Below are 18,558 nucleotides of genomic sequence, written 5' to 3' on the forward strand. Positions count from 1 at the left end.
TTCCATACTATTCTTGCTTCCCTCATCTCCCCTCTTCGACTTTTAGCCTTATATAATGGAGAATATTGGATTTGGAGCTCAGGGAAACCTTGGTTTGAATTCTAGCTCTGATGGAAATAAATGCCTCATGGGGTTATTGTCAGGGGATACTATAAACCTTAAAGAATTTTATAAGTGAATTATTACTAGTAAATAAATGTGTTTAAATAAATAAATTTAAATATATGTATTAAATGGCACAATATAGTGTTTAAGAATAGTGACGTTGGAACTTGAAAAGACCTGGTTTGAATCCCATTTTTAATACATCAAAAGTAATGTCATCGTAAACAAACTTTTGACACTCTGTGCCGTGATGTCTTTATCTGTAAAATGGAGATGATAGTATATGGTGTTCTTTTCTAAAATATGATCGTTCTCTGCGAGCAGGTTTCTTGGGGAGGTTTCTGGAAGCATCCTTAGTTTCAGTTCAGAGTAATAATCACCTCAAATATAGCCAGCTGATAAAATCCAAAAGTTTATTTTTTCCTTCCAAGTCTTGTCTCTTTCCTTGGGCCTGGTTAGCTTTCTTAGAGGTCTCTCTCCCTCCTTGGTTCCAAGAAAACTATTGCAGTTTGTCTTTTGTCGCCTCCATCTCCCTCTGAATCTTGGTTCTCCTCCTCTGAATCCTTCATTCTGCCCACTGCAGTCTCTAGCTTTCGGAACTGACCGACCGACTGACTGACTGAAGCTCTAAGAGCTTCTTATATGTGAACCCAAAGGTTGACTCCTCCTCTGAGAGAGTGGGATTGTGGGTTTCTGATTTGTGAATCTCCCAAACTTGAAAACTCCAGTGTGTGAGCTAATTGTGAACTCTCAAAGGTGTGAGCTCTAATGTGTGAATTCTTAAAGATGCAAACCCAAGCACACAAGCTCAATTCCATTGTTTCAAGAACTTGTTTCAAGTTCTGGCTCATAACAGTAGTAACAGCATTTTATCTCATAAGATTGTTACAGGGATCAAATGACAACTATATAAACACACAACCACACACATATGAGAGAGAGAGAGAGAGAACTTTATAGATCCTAGAAGATAACATATGAATATATTGTTGCCGTTATCAACTCTTGACTATGTACCTAATTAACTATCCCATTTAGACAGTACAGAACAAGAGATAATACAGTTATCCCTTACATATCATAACTTTCCTCATTGTGGCTTTGATATTTTGTGGGTTGGCATAAGAAATTAAATGATTTAGAATTATTTTAGAAGTTTTTGCAGAAGCCATAAATAACATGCAGAAGCCAGCAGGTAACACAGAAAAACTTTAGAAACTCAGAAATGTGTAACATACATGCATAGCATTATATAATATCAACATTTTATCTTTTTAACATGTGATAATTCATACTTCTCTAATACAAAAAGAGGGTGAAAAATTTTACATGAATTTTCCAGACCATGGAGGTACCATGACACTTAGCCTCTATGATGTGGAAGGAATGACTGTAGTCATGATAATGTGGGACAACCATTGTACTCTGTGTCATATTATTTGCTAATTCTGTCATATTTAGAACTCTGAACTAGATCATAAAGCTGATACATTTTGATATTACATATGTTATTAAAGAATGTATTTACATATTTGCCTTTGAATTATAATTCCAAGTACTCCTAGACACTCATCCTCTAGGTTAATTCAGAGGTCCCAGATTTCTGTACATAATAACTATTTATGCTAGCCCTTTGTACTTTACCTCTTTCAAATGGGGAAACAAGTGTGGCTTGATGAATAAACTTTATTTCAAAGTATAAATGTTTATAAGTAAGAGATTTTTCAGAATCCAACGTTTAAGTACTTTTTTTTGCCAAAAAAAAAAAAAAATCAAAGTAAATAGTACTTTGCTTCAAGAAAAGAATTAATTTGTTAGGTATTCTACAAATATTGAAATAATTTAAAGGTTTTTATGGAAATGTTTTAGATATTATTAGATACCTCATATAACTCAAATAATTAATTATAAGAAAAATATTACCTGAATTTAAAAGGAGGCTATAATTATTTGATTGAATTCCATTTTGTAAAATTTGTCAAAAATTTAACTTTGGAAAATTACATTATTTTTCTATACATGAAGTACATGTTAGTTGTACTTTCATGTTACTGATGTTCTCACTACTATTTTAGGTATATAATATAAGACCTCATAATCAAAAAACTTACTAAGTAGTTGGGAAATATCACTTAAATTCATGAGACAATTAGTGAATAGTCAAAAATATCTTTTAATTAAAAACTAATTTGTTTGATGTAAAAAAGTGCTTGGTGTACATAGCTTGGATTATTATTATAATCAGAGTTGGGCAGCAACTCAGAGATCAATATATGAAGTATTTTTCTTCACATATTTTAGGAACAATTGATCACTCAACCAAGAATAGAGAAGATAGTGAGTCTAGAGTCCATTCTTTTTGAAAGCTGTAATTGTGAGAAAACTTTACTTCTCAAGCCAAAATTTGCTTCTCTTCAACTTTCACCCATTACTTTATAGTTCTGCCTTCTGGCACCAAGCACAGGAAAACCAATACAGTCTTTCATATATTTAAAGGCAATGATGTCTCCAGTAAGTCTTTAGGCCTACAAATAAATTATCCCACTATGTCAGGCTTTCACTTTCCCATAATATCCTCGTTTACCTTTTTCTGGACAAATTCCAGCTTGTCAGTATTTTTCCTGAAATCTAGTTCTCTAGAGCATGAATTTGGCATTGATCATATAGAATTCAAAGTCAGGAAGAAGTGACCCTGTGATGCCATGATGTCAGTATTTGGCTGATATTGGGCTATTTTGAAGAGAGAGTTTCACTGAAGAGGAATGGAAATGAATAACTACTTAAGAATTCCTTAAACTAGAAAAGCAATGGACCTAAGATTCCATCTTTGGAAAGGAAACCTTCCCAATATTTTTTTTTTTTTTTGAGCATTTCTGGGAGAAGTCGACCACAGAATTGATACTATTAAGAAATCTTTCTTTTATCAAGGCTTGTCCCTGAGCATTTTTTTGTCATATCATAAGCTAAGGAGGTTTTGCTGTATTGCATTTAATTATTGTGCTTGATTCAATACTATTTTATATACATCTTACTTGAAATATGTTCTAATATATCTAAATAATATTTTTCTTTGCCGTTTCAGGACAATTTTCATGAAACTGGATGGACTGCTTTATTGAACCATTTAATTATTTTTATTCAGCTGATATCGACTTGGAAACAATACTTGATTTAAAAATCTTTGATATACACAAATAAGGTAGGCTTCTTTGTGATATGATTTTGCAATTCAAAATGAGGTTCATTTTTGCTTTAGGATCACGTTATATATATTCTTTCTGTCTCAGGCATCTATCTCCCAGCCTCCTACAGAGTTTATTTTACTAAATGAACATGTATGTATTCATAAAGATATGTAGGATTAGAATTGAGCCATATGTTTTGATCCCAGAGAATAAGATTTTTCATTACTTAGCTCAAGTTAACAAATAACTAAAATGGTAATCAGATTAACCCCCTTATCCTAAGAATTGCATTATACCATCCAACATGGCAAACATATGTGAAAGAAATAAGGCCATTAGGTTAACAAAGAAGAATGGAAATAAAGCAATCACATTCATATTTGTGAAGTTGTCATTTTTAAATAGTCTTTTTTATATTTTTTGAAGAAAATAATATTTCACTTTTTATCTAATTAATGGAGAAAATTTGTCAGTAAATTAATGTTTCAGACTTTTAAAAATAACATTTTGACTTTTTAACAAAGAATTTTTCTCTCTAGTCTCATCTAGCATGAGGCATAGATCAACTGAAGATAATTAGTCCTAATTTCAGGAGTATTTGGTTGTTTTTCAAAGGTATTTGTGAAATGTCAGCATCCAGTGAAAAGGATTTTTCTGATCTTATTACACAACAAATAACTTTAATTCTTTGAACTTCTGTCAAGTATAATGAATTTGCCCTTGTGCTTGTAAGACTGTTGAAAGTTTGTAGGGCATAGGTCTCTATAATTATTTGCCTGGGTTTAGCTTCAGAAAGAATCTTAAATTCAGAAAGAATCAGCCATGACTAAAACAAGTCAATAACAACTACAGCTTCCTAGAGATCAATAACAACTATAGCTTCCTAGAGAGTAAAGGCTATTCGATTGAAGGTAAATTTGAGATGACTATGAAGGGAATAGAAAAACCAAGAAGTTAGAATAGAGAATAATAGTCTAGGCTGTTTTGTGAAAAGAGTTCTAATTTTGGAGTTATAGAAAAATTAACATGCCAATTTTGGCTCATGGACCCATTTTTCTTTTCTTTTCTTTTCCTTCCTTCCTTTCTTCCTTCCTTCTTTTCTAACATCAGGATTTTTTTTCAATGAGTCCTGTCTTTTCATTCATTATATGGTCATAATATTTCAGCTTCCGTATTTGATCTTCCAGTGAATAGCCTGAATTAATATCTTTTAAATATTGACTCTGTAATTCCGTTATGTTCATGTACTATAATTTATTTAGCCATTCTTCAGTGAATGGATAGTTCTTTACTGCTATAAAAAGAACTGCTATACATGTTTTGGTGTAGATGGACCTCTCTATCTTTGAACTTGTTAAAATATAAGCCTAATATTTAGTAAAATTTCAAGATCATAGAGTATAGATATTTAAGTCATTTTCTTAGTACAATTCCAAATAGCTTTCCAGAATGGTTGGGTTAGTTAACACCTTGTACCAAGTATATTCTGCTTTATGCACAATTTCAAAAAATTCATAAGTTAAATAAATCTGGATAAGTCAATGTTAAGTCATGGCCATGTCAATCTGAACACAGCTAATTTGATATTAGCAAGGCAGCTAATTAAGCTTTATCTGTTAGAATCTTTAGTCTGAAGGTACTTTAAGGGCTTCAAAATAGAATTGTCTTCCAGTGAGTTATAAATTTGGTTTGAGGAAAAAAGGGGAGAGGATTGAAAATTATTCACCCCTACTCTCATTCAACATTCTCCTTGGCGCCACCACTCCCTCTTCCCCCCTTTTTTCTTTCTTTCTTGTTAAGAATGAATGATCAATTGGTAATGATGAGCTTGGGCAGGGAAGTGAGTCATTGGGCTGTTCTCTTCACACCAACTTGAGAAAACTTGTAGCTATAGAAGTTTAGATTCTAATCTATGGTACTGTGTTCCAGAGAGCCAAGCTATAAGGTTTTTGTTTTTTCATTTTATTTTTTTAAATGGTGAGGATTGTAGGTTTTTCTTGCAGAATTTTTTTGGGGGGATAGCTCCATTGGAGAATCAGGCTTTCATTGCTCAAATTCAATTAGTATCTAATTCAGAATCTTTTGTCTAATAAAGTCATCCTTTCTTTGCTTGAAGACCTTCTGGGTGGGGGAAGTGAGAATGTTTAGCCTGGGGGAGAGACAAATTAGGTTGAGGATTCTTAATTTTTTTTCTGTCACAGAATCTTTTGGTAATATTTGGAATATACAGAATGCCAGTAGTTGATGACTTTAGAAAGAATTTGGATCAGACGCCCAGCACCTTGAGTTCAAATCCCAGCCTTGCCACTTAACTTTGGTGATCATAAGCAAGTTACACCCCCCTGCTGGACCTTACTTTTTTCATCTGTAACTGGAGAAACTAGATCTCTTCCAGTTCTAAATAAATAACCTCTTATTCAAATAATGCTTTTAAATGCATAAAATAAGATACATAGGATTATATTATAAAATATTTTTGAGAATAAATACTTCATAAACTCCAGATTTGGAAGCTCTCTTTTAGGAAGACATGATGATTATCCTCAAATATTTGAAGGACTCTCACATGAGGGTTAGATCTGTTTTATAACAAAAAAATTCCTAAAAAACATTTTGTTTTTTCTTATTTCCAATGCTTTGACTATAATTTATTGTTTATGGAATTGAATAGAATAAGTAGAGCTATACAGAAGAAGAATGGATTGGCCAGTGAGGTTTTAGGTTACCTTTCTCGTAAGCTAGGGATCTTGGGAAGGTAGCTCATGTTATACTTGAAAGAACATTCAAGTTAGAATCCAGAAGACCTGAGTTTTAATTCTAGGTTGATCTTGTTCAAGTCCTTTCCCTTTTTTGATCTGTTTATTTGATTGACCTGTAAAATGAAAGGTTTAGATTAGATATTTATTCTCTTAAGATCTGGTTCTAGTATTCTATAATTTTGAATTTATGGTGATGACTAAAGAATTGCACAAAATCAATTATTCTAGACTCATTTGTGAATACATAATAATATAACAACAATTATATAGTACTTGAACTTATAACAATCATGTTCGAGGTAGCCTCCTTTATGTATATGAGGAAACAGGCTAAGCTTGTGCCCTGTAAGAGAGTGTCTGAGATAGAATTTAAACTCAGGACTTCCTGATCTTAAGTTTTTCACTCTAGCTATCATTCTTCTTACCTGCTGAAATATACAGAAGTCAGTAGTTGATGACTTTAGAAAGAATTTGAATCAGAAGCCCAGCACCTTGAGTTCAAATCCCAGCCTTGGCACTTAACTTTGGTGATCATAAGCAAGTTACATCCACCTGCTGGACTTTACTTTTTTCATCTGTAACTGGAGGAACTAGGTCTCTTCCAGTTCTAAATAAATAATCCTGTACATGGTAATGAACACACACGCGCGCATGCCTGTATCGGCTGCTTTCTAGGTTTTAATGCGTTTTTCATTGGAAGTTTTCACAGCAGGACATAGAAAGGAGATGTATCACGAGGCTGTTTCTGAACTTTTATATCAGTGGGTGTTGTACAGGCTTGTACCATCTTCATTTTTGTAACAATGGAAAATCTTATGAGTGGTTCTCAACCTCAAATCCCAGGGATGACATTTATTATATGGACAGGAACTGCAGAGAAAAGGCAGACATGCACCTTTAAATGAAAATTAGTGATCGAAGGGAGCGCAGATTGTTGTGTCTTCTACTTTGTATCCTCTATAGTATTGGGTACAAACATTGTTTAAAATTTTTAAAAATATAAGATTGTTTAAGAATATTTGTTCAATTAGTTTTATATATTTTAGTTTTTGATATTTGAGTCCCAAGAAGTTTGGTATTTTATTGTCCAGGAAAGTACATAGGTTCTGTCATCTTAGCATGGCTTCTGAAGATGAAATGGAATATTGTTATTATCAGGAGAAAGTATTTATAAGATATAAAGTTGAAGTGTATATGTGTGTGTGTGTGTGTGTGTGTGTGTGTGTGTGTGTGAGAGAGAGAGAGAGAGAGAAAGAGAGAGAGAGAGAGAGAGAGAGAGAGAGAGAGAGAGAGAGAAAGAATGAGAATTCTATCTCTTTGTTTAGTTGAACCCTATCATAATCCCACTTTCTTATTCATGCAAGAGGATGGAGGCTAGGTTAGTCTGTAAAGTAGTTCCCCAGAGCTACTTAGTTCTATACATATCCAAAAATGTCATATAACTTGATAATAGTTTCTCTAGCTAATTATTAAGAACTTAAAAGGGAAACTGGGGAAAAAACAAGAAATCCCCACCTTAAAAAGGATAATTTTTTTCTTGCTGAAGTAGAATTCTAATCCATAATTTTAGTATAGGGAGGATGTAAAATTATCCATTGCCTCCTCCCATTCTAAAATCTCTGTTTCCCTACTTTCCCTATTTTCTTTTTTCTTTTGCTTTGAAAGATGGAAGATAAGCTGGATGGCCAGGAAAGTGACTCATTGGATTGTGCCCTTCACACCAACTTGAGAAATCATGTAGGTGTATAAAATGCCTTCTGATCTCCATGCACCTGTGCTGTGCTCCAGAGAACTATAAGATTTCTGTCAGTGATGAAAGTTGTGGATTTAGCATGCAGAATTTTCCTTGTCTGGGTTTTGCACAGCCTCTCACATTTGAGAGGCAAATTTCATTGCTTTTAAGGGGACAGTTTACTGTGGAGAGTTTATCTCTCTGTTTAAGCTCCCAGTGTTTTTTTTCTGCCTTTAAATAAAATGAGAAGTCACAAAGCAATTAAATAGTAATGTAGTTTTCAGACTTGGGGGTTGAAAGGCTAACCAGAGGCAAAAGAACTTACATGATTGACAGAGGCTTGCTGGAGATTTACATTGGGAATAAGTCGTTCTTCAAAACTTTCTTCATTTTTCTCATGGGAATTATGGACTAAATCATATGCTGGGAGGATGGATGATTAAAAATGTAGGAGTTATGAATTCTTTTTGACTTTGTAAATCTCTTACGTCCTCTACCTTAACATAAATATCTCATTTTGAAATGGAAATTAGAACTGCAAAAGATTTAAGTGAAGCAGAGAAACACTTTGGATTTTTAAAAATAATGATAAAATCTTAACGTTGATGATGATTTGGTAGAATTCCTTTTTGTACACAGGAATAAAGAATAGGGCGCTGAAAATTTTTTATGAAATTTACTTCAGCTCAGTACCTCAAATGTACAGACTTTTCATATTGTGTGCTATCAAGTTCATTTCTAGAACTTTCTATATAATGGTGATTGTTTTTTTCTATGTCAATCAGGAAATATTTATGGCCACACATCTACATTGTGCCCAACATTTTATGAGATACTGGAAAAGTCTAAGATATGCCTACCCTCCCAAAGCTTATGTTCTTATAGATTATTTTGTACTTTAAATGTTTGTAGTTGTGAAATAATTTCTCAGAATGACAGTGATATCAAAATAATCCATCCTCTGTGTGGTGCTTTTTCTTGCACAGAGATTAAAATCTGTGATGAGGCACTTGGCTTTCTGCCTTAGGGCTGGCCCCCTGCCTTTGTTACACGAGGATTTAATTTCTTCTCTACTAAAGGGTTGCATTGAGTTAAGGTAATTTGCCTTTCTACTTTTAGAATGTATTTTTTCAGTTAGTCTTTAACCTCCTTCCCCATTCTCATTGGTGCTTCCCTAAACTATCCATTAACAAGTATTCATTTATTATATTATTATATTATGGTATTTCCTGGAAAGATGGAAGCTTTTAAAAAGTGTCCTTGGTTTCTTTGACACAGATTCACAGCTTGCTTTCTTAGGACATTCCTGGCCAAAGAAAAGACTGATACCCTTCCTGTCTTCTCCCATTATTCCATACTAAAATACCGTGCTTGTTGAAGTGCCTAGCTGCTATGCTGGTTATTCTATATTCTATTCTAGCTGAGGGGATCATATGTATTTAGAACAGGGAAAGGTGAAACAGTAGGTAGTTTTAAGGTAGTCTTCAGATCCATATGCATGTCAAAATATAACAGTTTGAACAGAATGTACCTTCTAAGCCAGTTCTTTTCTCCTGGATAAATAGCTTGTTTCAAAATATGTTGGCAACCCAGCCTAAATCAGAAGGTGAAGTAGGTAAACATTTAGCTGTAGGCTTCTGTCTCTTAGCCATGTTTCCTCTGATTGGTTGCCTAGCTCCATTTCCCCACTCCTTTCCCAAGCCCCCATTATACATATGATTCTATCCTGTGCTATCCCCACACCCAATATTGGCAAGCTACCATTATATACTTTTGGGTCTTATGCCAAAAGATTTCTGCTTGTTGACAGATTCCATGAATGCCCAACCCTTTCAACTTGGTAACATCCCAAATAAGACAAGATTAGGGATTTTTTTTTTTTTTAAAAGAATGTTTTTGAAGGATTAAGAGGGCTTAGGTTTATTTCCTCCTCTCCCTCCATCTGTCTCTGAAAAGCTGATTCCAGTTAGAGTACTTGAGTTCAAATCTAGCATAGGTGCTTCTTTCCAGTATGACCTTGGATTTAACCTCCTGTGCTTCATTTTCCTTCTCTATAAAATGAAGGGGTTGGACTAGAACATCTGAGCTTCTTTCTGATTCTATATTTGGCATGGAATTTGTGGGTGTGAAAAGGAAAGATTATTTTCAGGTCTCTCCAACTGCAAGGTGACCCATTGTTCTTGACAACTTCCATTCTGGCCCTTTTTTTAGGAACAAGGTTCTCACAGGGTCAGTGATTTGAAGGAGCTACATGTTGCGTGAAGTAGATTTAAATGGTTGCCAGGTAGAAGTGATTAATAAGTGTTGTTGGAATCTTTACAAATTGTTTAGTCATTAGAGTTGATAGAGACAATAATTATCTAATTTAGCATGGTTCAGTATCCTTGATCTAATCTTACAAGGAGTTGTTTTGGGCCAGAACCTGAAACAAGGTAATAAGTAGAACTAATTGATACAATGCTTGTGTTCACACCTTTACTCCTTGGAATTCACAAGTATGGGAGATTCACAAAGCAAACTTTGTAACTTTGTGAATTCACATCTCCCTTGAAGCTCTTAGGGCCAGAGAGCACTATGGGAGAAAACCCATAATCTCATTCTCTCGTATCCCACAATCCCTCTCTCTTGAAGGAGCATAAATAGAGCTTCAGTGAGCCCAGTCAAGAGACTTCAGCGGAATTAGATTGGAGAAGAGCACTCTGGTGCAGACACAGAGCACTCTGGGAGATTGAGAGCCAGAAGCCCTCTCTCGGAGGCAAGACAGATTCAACTTGGAGCTGAATTGGAGGCTGAAGAAAGCAAAGGCAGAAGCAAAGGACAAAGCTGCAAGAGCTCTTAGGACCAAGCAGAGAGATAGGCCTCAACTAACCAGGCTATTTTGGAAGGAAAAAATAAACGTTTGCATTTTTACCAGGTGGCTGCATTTTGGGTGATTATTACTTTCAACTGAAACTAAGGCTGCCTCCAGAAAACCTCCCCAAGAAACCAGCTTCTCTCAGAGAGAACCATTATTATTAAAAAAAAGAAAAACACCACATTTATTCTTTCTCCTCCTATAAAAATACAAGCAAACCCTCTTCCCCAAGCAGTTAACCTATCTAATTCCCTTCTATTTACCACTTTTGGGATTTCTCCTCATCATCTGATAATTACATTGGAGCTGTTTGCACTGGACACTGCCCGGTTGTGTTAAAAGGCCTGTATTGTCCCCAACTGTAATCCTGATTGCTTTTCTGTTGGTTGATGACATCAGAGTCCTGTATTTCTAAAGTCTCTCTGGGTGTAAACTCAGCTGCCATCATGCTCCATCTGTCTTTTGATTGATACCTTGGAGTTGGGCCCTGCCTCTTATTTCTCTTGGGCACTCTACATTCAGAGGCCCAGTGAAAGCCTCGGCTGCATTTTGGACATGGGGTTTTGGGTTTTCTCTCACTCTGTCCTCTCACTCTATCCCTGTATCTACACTGAGCTCTAAGATGTCCAACTTTTCCACATTGAAAACATGGATGAATTTCTCTAGAAGTCCCTTGCCAAGAGGGACCCTGTCTTCCCATATTCATCATAGTTTGGGTATAATAAGCATTTGTGCCCACTGTGGCACAGCGCCTTATGATCAACCTCCAGCCAGCCAAGTGGGGCCAGGTAGAAGTGATTAATAAGTGTAACCAAATTATCAGTCTTATATTAGAAGTGAGTCTTTGCTTATGAGTATAGTTGTGGCACATACCTGATGCTTGCCCTAGATATTGCATAGTCAGGCAATAAATAAATCATTGTGATATGCATGAATACAATGTCATGTCTTTTCCTAGCCCCAGTTTTAAGATGTAAACCAAGTGAAGACAAGTTGGTATTTTTAGTATGAATTACTTTGTATTTATTTTCTAAATGTTTTTCATCTACTTGTATGCATAATATCTCTTCTTATGGAGTGTAAGCTCCTTGAAGGCAGGAACTCTTATTTTTTTCCCTTTGTATACCCATGGTGTTTGACACTTATTAAGTCCTTCATAAATACTTATAGATTTATTAAAGGTAAGGGCATTTTAAAATTGTCATATTTAGTTAGTCAAATGAATCATCCAACTAAGTGTTCTTCTGTCTTTGAATATCAAGTCCAGGATTGTTTTGTTGGAAATTCTCATCTTTCTTCCCTCTTTCTTCAAAAGATAACAGCCTTACTAGTGATAATCTTACTTCTAAATGTTCCTACTTTTAATTCCTTTGATAGATTACTATTGATTTCTCATCTATGAATTTATGTACACTATTCTGAAGCAGGGGTAAGGTCATATATTGGAATGAGCACTGGGCTGAGAGCTGAAAGCATAAGGCCTCAAACACAGTAAACACTTAATAAGTGATTGTTGAATTTGGTTTTTGTCACTATATATGACTACGTAGGGATAGTATCTTTAGATGTCATTTTTTTCAGCCTATAAAATGAGGGTTTTGAAGATCTTTAAATTATGTATAATAGAATGGATGTTACAATAGGGACACATTCTTAATGTTTAAAATTGGACAATGTTAGTCTCATAGCTTTACCAAAAGTGTTCGTTATTTCAACAGTTAGCTAGCTGGATTAGGGCATGTTAGATTCTGAGATCTGAAAATGTGAATTCATTTCCTAGCTCTGACTTTTACTAGTTGTGTGACCTGGATTACCCTGTGGGATGTGAGAATCAAGTAAGATAATATTGATACAGCGCTTTGAAAAATTTAAAGTGCTATGTTATAAACACTAGTTTTAATAGAATTGTTAGTAATATTTCATGAGTTGTAAATAGGCTGCGATAAATACAATGTAGATGTATTATATTTAATTATATGTATGAGGTAAGATAGGCTTCTATATTTATGTTTCACTTAACATCTCTGGATCTCAGCTTTCTCATCTGAAAAATGAGAGAATTAGACTATATTGAGGCACCTTCCAACTCTTTACCCAATGATGATCCTTTTCAGAATTCTCTTTAAACCTTGTCTTTAAAAAAGGAACTATTCCAGCAGATCATAATTAGAGTAAAAGTTTTATGGGGGCAGGAGGACATTATTTCTCTTTTGTCTGTTAGCATAATGTCATGCTTGCATATTCTTTAGATGTTGATTGATAGATTTATTCCTTTGTTTTTATCTCTCTCCTTTCCACCCTTCCCCCATCCAGAGAGGAGGTAAGCAATAGGATATAAGTTATAGATGTGAAATAAAAAAACATTTCCACATTAGTTATATTACGAAAAAAATAGTGACATTAATCTTCATTTTGTACAGAGTTCCTCAGTTCTCTCTCTGGAAGTGGATAAGCATTTTATTCATCATGTATGCTTTTGAATTGTCTTGGATCATTGTTTTGATAAGTGCAGCTAAATCTTTCATAGTTGATCATCATTAAAATATTGCTGTTACAGTGACCAATGATATCCTGGTTCTGCTTACTCGCTTTACATCAGCTATATGTATCTGAGTTATCAAATTTTTCTTCATTTTTTCTTTTTTTAAATTAAATTAATTTTTTCCTTTATTAAAGCTTTTTATTTTTTAATTTTCAAAATTTTATTTATCTATCTTTATTTATTTTGCCGAGGCAATTGGGTTTAAGTGACTTGCCCAAGGTCACACAAAAGCTTTATATTTTTCAAAACATATGTATGGACAATTATTCAACATTAGCCCTTGTAAAACCTTATGTTCCAGTTTTTTCCCTCTTCCCTAATCCCCTTCCCCAGATAGCAAACAGTCCAATATATGTTAAACATGGTAGAAATATATGTTAAATCCAATATATGCATACACATTTATACAATTATCTTGCCGCACAAGAAAAATCAAATCAAACCAGAAGAAAAAAAGAGATGCAAAATAAAATGCAAGCAAACAGTAACAGAAAGTGAAAATGCTATGTTGTGAACCAAACTCAGTTCCCACAGTCCTCTCTTTGGGTGTAAATGACTCTCTTCATCACTAAAAAAATTGGAACTGGTCTGAATCATCTCATTACCATGTCCAGAATTGATCACTGTATAATCTTCTTGTTCTGTGTATAACGATCTCCTGGTTCTGCTCATTTCACTTAGCATCAGTTCATCTTACCAGTTTTCATTATTTCTTAGAACACAATAGTTTTTCATTACAATCATATATCACAACTTGTTTAGCCATTCCCCAATTGATGAGCATTGCCCTATAAGAAGAGGTTCATTTCTTTTTTATTTAATCTCTTTGACTTAGCAGTAGTATTTTTGTGTCAAAGTTTTATGGTCCTTTGGGCATAATTAAGACATTAAAAAAAAATAATAAAAGATCCATCCAGATGCTGAATCCTTTTATGTTCTCAAAGGATTAGTTTCTTTTTGGTACATTTGACTCCATATTCAGCATTCTTTCTACTATGTCTTATTTCTTGAGTAATAACTTATATGATGCTTTTGAATTTCCAAAGCACCTTACATGTATTATTTCATTACCACCAGGGTACAAATTTTGGTGAGTTTTGCCACATTAGAAAGTTTTTGAGCCTGGTTTTAGAATTTTGTCCAAGGACCACAAGGTAATATTTTGGTTCACTTTCTAATGTCTTGCAGAGGCATAGTAGTAGTTAAGATCTGCACTAGTAAAGACCTAATCATACTGGGACACCCCACTGAACAGTGGAAATACTAGTAATTAGCATTTATATAGCATTTCAAGATTTACAAACACTTTATAACAACTTTGGGGAGGAGATATTATTATCCCCATTTTACAAATGAGGAAACTGAGGTAGAGGCAAATGACTTGCCCAAGTTCTGACAGATAGTAAGTGTCTGAGATCAGATTTGAGCTCAGACCTTTTTGACTGCAGTTGAAGTATTCCTTGTGCCTCCAGACTTGGAGTTCAAGGATCTGAGTTTGAATTCCAGCAGTGCCCCATGCTACCAGTGTGACTTTGAACACTCACCTTCCCTTTTGGAATCTCAGTCTTCTTATCTGTAAAATGAGAAGATTGTGCTAGATGGCCTCAGTGGTTTTTTAAATCTGTAAAATGAGGCAATGAAATTAGATGGACCAAAATCTTCTAATTCTGGATTTATGATTCTAATGGTTTTCTGATTAATGATCCTTGATTTATTAATGAATGAAGAGGTGAGTGGGAGCTTGATATACAAGGAATGGCTTTTCTATTTTTTGTGATATTTTCATATTATTATATCTTAATCAGATGAATTATTTTATCCTCCCTACCTTAAATGCATGAACCTTTAAGAGGCTTGGGGCATCATTTATGTCAACATCATACAGGTCTTTGCTGGTGACCTATAAATATATAATTACTGACTTCATGTTAAAAATAATATTTCAAGTATACTTCTACTTCAAGTTAGAAAAGAACATAAATTTGTATTTTGCATTTGGGAAAAAATGGTTTCTAAGAACAGGTTACATGCCATGTCCTTAAACATTAGTGCTAAGTTGAAGGAGTGACTCTTTCCTATGATGTATTCTTTTTCTGTTGTTAATAGTATTTAATTTTTCCCAAATGCATTCAAAAATAGTTTTCAATATTCACCTTTACTAATTCTTGTGTTCCAAATTTTTCTCCCTCTCTGTGTTCTCCCCAAGACAGTAAGCAATCCCACATAGGTTAAACATAGGCAATTCTTCTAAACATATTTTCATATTCCTTAAGTGCATTTCTTTTTAAAAATCTCCCTTATATATAAGGCAATTGCTCTTGGAGTCATGAGAACTGAGTATGATTGGCATAAAGGTCTAATCCTGGTTCTGTCTCTTATGATCCATGATATTGATCAAGTTATTTGGTGAACATCTCTGGGTCTCCATTTGTTCTTCCATAAACATTTATTAAATGGCTTCTATGTGCCAGACACCATGCTAAGTTTTACAAATAATATCTCATTTGATGCTCACAATACATTTGTGAGGTAGGTGCTATTATTATCTGCACTTTAATGATGAGTTGAGACAAACAACTAGTAAGTGTCTGATGTCATAGTTGAACTCAAGAATTTCTGACTCCAGGTCTCACACTCTATTTCCAGTGCCACCTCATTGCATAAAATGAAAAGATTGTACTAAATGGCCCCTTAAGAAATGCTGACTGACTGATTGATGGGTGTTTCTTACTGCCTGGGTAATCTTGGATAAGTCACTTCTTTCTAGGTCTCAGTTTCCACATCTACTAAGGATAGGGCAGCTAGGTGTCACAGTGGTTAGTGTCAAATGTGGAAAGATTTCATGTTCAAATCTAGGCTCAGACTTTTACTAGCTATGTAACCCCGGGCAAATCACTTAGCCCCGTTTGCCTCAGTTTCCTCATTTGTAAAATTAGTTGGAGAATAAAATGGAAAAGCACTCCAATATCTACCAAGAGAACTCTAAATGAGGTCACAAGGAGTCAGACAGGATTCAACAACAGAGAGTGAGGGGTAAAGGTGAGGGAGGACAGGATGACCTCCACAATTCTTTCCAGCTTGAAATCTATGATCTTGTGACCTCAGGTTACCCAAAGTTTTACCTCTAACTTTCCTTACCCTTGTCTAATCTGCTTTTTTAAAGCTCTAAATCCAATAGGCTTTTAGTTTTGAGAGCCAGTGTTAAGGAAAATTAATTAAAACTCACAGTGCTTTTAATTCTCATGAAAAAGAAAACATGAAGGTTTTATGTAATCCTCACATTCCATTGCCTTGGCATAGTCTGGAAGTGTGGGTTGTGTTCTGCCCCACATGCAATGTTAGACTTTGTTGTACTTTCTCTGAACCCAGCACCTAAGAATGTTTGATTGCTAAGTTCTTTCTCTTAGGAAAAACTCACTCCAGTTATAGTGATTGCTATGGGAGATTGGAGTTGTCTCCAGCTCTCTCTTCTCTCTTCCCTCTTCTTTTCATGCTCTCTATTGAGCTTTAGTCCTCAGAAATCCCAGTGCATGCTAAAGCTTAAGATTTGGAGGTTTCTGAGTAGTACTAATGATGTTGATGCAGAAATACAAAGATTTGTCCTCTACTAGATGTTTATTAAGCATCTCTTTGAGAGGTCAGATAAAACAGTATTGTTTTAGAAAATGAAAATATAAACTCTGTAGAATTAGAAGTCTTAGACAATCTAGGCATAATCAGGATGCTTCTACCCTAGAATTTCCATTATCAATTTAGATTTCTCCCCATTCTTTTATAACCCTGTCTCCTCTGCTTTCCTCCCCTCCTCTCCCTGTCCATTCCTTCCTCTGTCCTTCCTCATACCTCTCCACCTCTCCTTCCTTTTCTCTTCTTTTCTTATTTGTCCATCTCTCATTATTATAAAAGGATTTTTTTGAAGGCATACAAAATCTCTCCTATTATCCCTCTTTGGCCCCCATAACATTTCAGACCTCATCTATTCCACCTTGGTCCCTGGAAAGAGTGGACTCACACTTTTAAAAGTTTCTCATTGTTTGATTGAATTGTGGTCAGCTACTGCTGGATATTGATGCTGAAGTGGCTGTAAAACTTGGGATAAACTCAGTTCTCAGACTGTCCTCCAGTTGAATGTTTTTTTGATCTTTCAAAACTCACAAGGTCATGGCTTCCAAATTAATCCTCCTCATTTGAAAAGAAACAACTGTTGGGACAAAGAGACCTGTTTTCATAGGACCAGATACCAGCTTCTGAGGAAGCTCTCTTTACAGCATTTCCTGTCACTGGACAAAGTCACCTGAAACAAAATCTAACCAAGATTGAGGAGCTGCTCTTTTCTTTCTAATCAATCATCAAATATCTGCTGGGCAATATGATCCTTTGTTCTCTAATTTAGGGGAAGGAAAACCTATCAATTTGATTTCACCCAAAGGAACAAATCTTTGGGAAGTAGTATCACTTTATGCCTTTGGATTGCAAAGATTTGATTTGATATCAAGTGCCAGAAATTACTAAATTGTGCATTTTCTTAGTCTCAATGCTATTACTGAATCTGTACCCAAAAGAAATCAAATAAAGAAGAAAAGGACTCATATAGCTTTTTTGTGATGGCAAATAATGGGTTCTAATCAAATGCAAAGTGTCTGAATAAATCATGGTTTATGAATATAGTGGAATACTATTGTTTCATTTCTTAAAATGATGAAAAGGGTTGTGTTTAGAGACATCTAGAAAGATTTATATGAACCAGATGTAACATGAAGTGGGCAGAACCAGAAGAGAACAATGTCATGTAACAATAGTTACATTATAAAAACAAGCACATTTGAAAGACTTTAAGAACTCTGATTAATGTAATGATATACCATAATTCTAAAGGCTATTTGATGAAATTAAATATCCACTTCCTAACAGAGAGATGATAAACTCACGTTACAGAATGAGACATACTATTTTGAATGTGGTCAATGCAGGAATCTGTTTTGCCAGATTATGCATATTACTTAGAGGATTTTTTTTTTCCATTAGGGAGAAAAAAACGAAATACTCATTAATTGATAGAAAATTCAATTTAAAAAAATGTTTTCCTATTCTTAACTTATACATTTCATAAGTAGAGTCTTATTCTTACTTTTAAGAAAACAAAGTAAAACAAATACAAATTCTTAACTTCTGTTTTTTTTGGGGGGGAAGGAGGAAGAGGGCACCATATAGGACTCTTTTATTTTTTTTTAAACTATGGCTTAGTATCACACAATGGGCCCAATAATACAACAAAAACTGGGAATAACTGACAGATCACCCACTGATATGCTGATCAATCAAGATATGGAAGAAGACATCTTATGGATCTCCAGGTTGGGTAGATAGATCTGGACAGAAGT

General features: G+C 34.6%; 1 protein-coding gene across 1 annotated transcript in view; it reads left to right on the forward strand.

Annotated features, from left to right (window-relative positions):
• KANK1 (KN motif and ankyrin repeat domains 1) overlaps positions 1 to 18,558 on the forward strand; it is a 292,071-nt gene that overhangs the window by 95,436 nt on the left and 178,077 nt on the right. Inside the window, exon 2 of the mRNA XM_051962363.1 lies at positions 3,188 to 3,304. The gene's annotated coding sequence lies outside the window, so the exon portion shown is untranslated. The remainder of the gene's footprint in view (positions 1 to 3,187; positions 3,305 to 18,558) is intronic.

The sequence above is a fragment of the Antechinus flavipes genome, chromosome 1 (genome assembly GCF_016432865.1).
Source record: "Antechinus flavipes isolate AdamAnt ecotype Samford, QLD, Australia chromosome 1, AdamAnt_v2, whole genome shotgun sequence".
Lineage (NCBI taxonomy): Eukaryota > Metazoa > Chordata > Mammalia > Dasyuromorphia > Dasyuridae > Antechinus > Antechinus flavipes.